Here is a 4,907-nt window from a genome sequence, read left to right as displayed (position 1 = left end):
CCCACCCACCTCCTCAATTTCTGGGTGCTCTGGTGTTTTTGGCTCAGAAGGCATAACGGACTATGAGCGAGATTATTTTCTTATAACGGAAACTTTCCTCCTCCCCAGGGAAGAAGAGATGGAAGAGGAGGAGAGGAACCGGAAAACCCCCAGCCCTGGGAAGAAGAGATGGAAGAGGAGGAGAGGAACCGGAAAAGCCCCAGCCCTGGGAAGAAGAGATGGAAGAGGAGGTGAGGAACCGGAAAAGCCCCAGCCCTGGGAAGAAGAGATGGAAGAGGAGGAGAGGAAGTGACAGAAATGACGGGAGTGATGTCAGCAGTGTGAGCAGCCCACCCAGGTCTCTGGAGGATGTACAGACTCAGCATGTCATGCCCAACGTACGGGAGCGCCAGAGGACCCAGTCACTCAACCAGGCCTTCGCCTCGCTACGACAGATCATCCCCACACTGCCCTCAGACAAACTCAGCAAGATCCAGACGCTCAAACTGGCCATGCGGTACATAGGTAGGCTACCTACTGTTATGATGATAATTGAATCAACCAATTAACCAATCAATTAATGGCTTATTTGAGTGGTTATAATTTAAAGTGCTTTTATGTCATTATAATTTGAGGTGCTAGGCCTCCCGAGTGGCGCAGTGGTCTAAGGCTCTGCATCGTAGTGCTAGATGTGTCACTACAGACCCGGGTTCGATCCCGGGCTGTATCACAACCAGCCGTGATCGGGAGTCCCATAGGGCGGCGCACAATTGGCCCACCATCGTCCGGGTTAGGGGAGGGTTTGGCCGGGAGAGCTTTACTTGGCTCATCGCGCTCTAGAGACTCCTTGTGGCAGGCCGGGCGCCTGCAGGCTGACCTCGGTTGTCAGTTGAACAGTGTTTCCTCCGACATTGGGAATAAAAAGGGGGTAAAATAAAAATAAATAATAATAATAAATATATAAAGAATTTGAGGTGCCAATCTTGTATAGAAGTTTGGGCTGCAATGTCATTATAAACGGTGCAAAATAAATAATGATGATGATGATTCTTCTTCTTCTTATTATTCTGATTCTAGACTTCCTCCACCACGTGCTGCAGGGTGCGGGAATGGACCTGGATTTGGATGAGGTGCCTGGTCTGCAGCATCCAGCTGTGGTTATGTGGCCCACGAGCATCTGAGCTATGCCTTCTCAGTGTGGAGGATCGAGGAGGACGCATGGTCCAGGTCTGCTACATCACACTAGCTCTCACTCCTCACTCCACTGTAGAGGCACAAACAGGGTAGGCTGTGGTTTTATTTCTCACAACTTTCTTACATTCATACTGTGATTGATGTACAACACACAAATAAAGGCAAGTTCGATTACTGAATTCAAATCAAATCAAATCAAATTTTATTGGTCACATGCGCCGAATACAACAGGTGCAGACATAACAGTGAAATGCTTACTTACAGCCCTTAACCAACAGTGCATTTATTTTTAACAAAAAAAGTAAAAATAAAACAACAACAACAAAAAGTGTTGAGAAAAAAAAGAGCAGAAGTAAAATAAAATAACAGTAGGGAGGCTATATATACAGGGGGGTACCGTTGCAGAGTCAATGTGCGGGGGCACCGGCTAGTTGAGGTAGTTGAGGTAATATGTACATGTGGGTAGAGTTAAAGTGACTATGCATAAATAATTAACAGAGTAGCAGCAGCGTAAAAAGGATGGGGTGGGGGGGCAGTGCAAATAGTCCGGGTAGCCATGATTAGCTGTTCAGGAGTCTTATGGCTTGGGGGTAGAAGCTGTTGAAAAGTCTTTTGGACCTAGACTTGGCACTCCGGTACCGCTTGCCGTGCGGTAGCAGAGAGAACAGTCTATGACTAGGGTGGCTGGAGTCTTTGACAATTTTGAGGGCCTTCCTCTGACACCGCCTGGTATAGAGGTCCTGGATGGCAGGAAGCTTGGCCCCAGTGATGTACTGGGCCGTACGCACTACCCTCTGTAGTGCCTTGCGGTCGGAGGCCAAGCAGTTGCCATACCAGGTGGTGATGCAACCAGTCAGGATGCTCTCGATGGTGCAGCTGTATAATTTTTTGAGGATCTGAGGACCCATGCCAAATCTTTTCAGTCTCCTGAGGGGGAATAGGCTTTGTCGTGCCCTCTTCACGACTGTCTTGGTGTGTTTGGACCATGATAGTTCGTATTTATTTACATTATTTGAATTCACCCAAATATCAGACAACATGATAATTAAATAATGGTAACTAATCAAATCTTATTAATCTAAAGATGATCCAAGAGGATCCATACTGGTCAGGGGGTTTCACATGCTGAAACTGGACTAAACGAGCTAGCATGCTACATTCAAAACAGTGCTGGAACACCTCGTAACGACGAATGTTAGAGACATAAACAAAAACCCTTTCTGTACTGTATATCTCCATGGTGGGAGATATGACGGCATGCTTCTGTGTGCATGGTTACAACAAGCCATATGCCTTAGAGGGGACACATAGGACCGACAATAGGTCAAAAACCATCAGCGTTTACACAGACTGGGAGACTGCACCAAGTGACCTCTACCCTCTTATTCCCTCCATGGGGATTGGAAACAGATGAAGTACCAGTTTTTGTATCTTTTTTTCTCCTGGATTCTGAAATAACAATTTATTTATTGATGTACAACAGTGAAGAATGGGTCCATTTCTAAATGCATTTCTAATTTTGTAGAGTGTTATAGCTTTAATTATTTTCTGAAAAAGAAATGATTGTATATTTGAATTTATATTTAAGTAATTTAGCTGCTGCTCTTATCCAGAGCGAGTTACACAGTAACAGGACTAATGTTTTAAAAAAGAGCCAAGCTGGAGTCATATTCCATACAGGACGCTGCCATCTAATGGTTCAAATGAATGGTTCAAATGAGACTGACGAAAAAAAAGTATTCAACCTTTTATTTTGACAGAGAGTCATGCTGAGATCAATGTCTCTTTTGCAGATGAGCACAGACAAACAAATCAATTCTAAAAGCTTTAACAAGAGCAAGGTATTTTGTTTAATTTGGAAACAGCATAACATTTTGTAAAAGCAGACTACATAGGGCAGGGGTAGGCAACCCTGTTCCCGGAGTGCCGCAGATACTGCAGGATTTTGTTCTAATGAGGTACCACACCGGGGGTGCGTTCAGTTTGCTTGAACGTTTGCTATGTTGCGGCATGGTTTGTACTGAACAACACATTTTCCCAAATGAATTTGCTCCATTCGGTGGGTTTGCCGGGTGTGGCTCGAAGCATGCGTGACGTATTTAAAGGGCAGCGGTGCATTTGAACCCACAACCCAACCCCTTCAACTAGTCATTCCTTACACCACTGCTTCCGTTCAATTGAATGTTATTTTCTGTTTTTATGTACTGAACGCAGCCCTGACCAACTGCGCTAATTGATCAGTTCAGTGATTGCTTAAATTAAACACACCTGGTCTTCCAGGTCAGTTAAATCAAAAACATGAAGTGCCTGCTGCACTCCAGGACCAGGGTTGCCTACCCCTGACATAGAGGAAAGGGAATAGCTGTACATCCAACAGCACCACTCCTCTTCTGACAGTAAGTAGGATCAATTATAGTGGAAATCATATCCTGTCATACAGTTACATTTGAGTTTATTTGAATTAATTCCAAGCATGGCACAATTTCAGAGAAGATTCAACCCAAAACCCTTGGTAGAGGGGCTCAGTGAATGTGAAGTGGAATGTGTGCAGGTGGGTCAGTTTTTCAGAGGACAGTTAGCCGGCTGGCCTGTCCAGATACACTCCAACTCTCTTGGAATGGGAGTGGGGGACATGTATGGCAGTACTCTTCCTATTGTGCCTGGCAAAGGAACTGTCATCATCTCAGTTCAGACTCCAGGACTTGTCATTGTATCCAAGCAGACGGTCTTCATCAACTCCTCTCCTGTTGATTCCTTGATATGTCACTCCTATAAAAGCCCCTCTCCCAATCCACTTTGCCTCCCATTTACAGTGCCCAGTCAGACCCGGTCTACACAGCTCCTGTAGCCAGACCTTAAATCTCTCTGGGTGATCAGGATAGGGCTGCTGCATCCACATCCGTGTCACTCGTCTGTTTCCCTCAGACAGAGAGAGGTATTTACTGTATGTGCTGTGTTTGGGTCCAGTGTGAGCTCACAGGCATCTGAAAGAGAAGACAAAATGAATAGAAAAATCAAGAACACAATGTCATAAAACTAAATCAGAATTTATAAATATCACAAACTTATCAACACATGCTCAGTTCAATTGGAGCCCCATCATAATATCTATGCAGTAGCCTTTTTCCCATGGTGAAATAAAATGGGTTTGGGTCAAAACCCTTTGCTACAACCTGGTAGACTCATCTCACTAGAATATGTTTTCAGGATAAGAAGTGCAATCGTTTGTAACAAAGACTGGTTTGATAGAATTCCAGCCCGAAATGTAGTTGCATTGATCCTCTGTTAATACTCTGCATTTCCTTCTTGTCTTAAAATACATACTAACTCTCCACAGCAGTCATGACTTACATTTCATAAGCCCAGGTTTGATCCTGCCCTTTCCACCATGGCCCACGCTAATGTAGAAAAAAACTGAAGAACAGACATACACAATGGACATACACAACCAGTATGGAAAGTGTAAACAGTATAATACAAATGTATTATTTCAGCCCACCACATATTTACTATTTACCAGAGTTTCTCCAGTTTACAGAGTGGATCCTTCAGTACAGCAGAGAGCAGGTTTACTCCTGAGTCTCTGGGTTGATTGTAGTTTAAGTCCTGCTCTCTCAGGTCTGAGGGGTTTGATCTCAGAGCTGATGCAACAGAAGCACAGCCTTCCTCTGAGACTCTACACAATGACAACCTGACAGTTAAAACTGTCACACAATAGTCATAAAACATTTGGT

General features: G+C 44.3%; 1 pseudogene across 1 annotated transcript; it reads left to right on the top strand.

Moving 5' to 3' along the window:
- The first annotated feature begins 218 nt into the window (after window positions 1-218).
- On the top strand, window positions 219-1,225 carry LOC311121164 (twist-related protein-like; annotated as a pseudogene). Its single transcript has 2 exons — window positions 219-504; window positions 1,057-1,225. The product of its transcript is annotated as a twist-related protein-like (transcript).
- Window positions 1,226-4,907: the final 3,682 nt, after the last annotated feature.

This window comes from Coregonus lavaretus (assembly GCF_964263955.1).
Source record: "Coregonus lavaretus genome assembly, chromosome: 3".
Classification (NCBI taxonomy): domain Eukaryota; kingdom Metazoa; phylum Chordata; class Actinopteri; order Salmoniformes; family Salmonidae; genus Coregonus; species Coregonus lavaretus.
The sequence above is the reverse complement of the archived record's forward strand: the minus strand, read 5'-3'. Positions and strand labels throughout refer to the sequence as shown.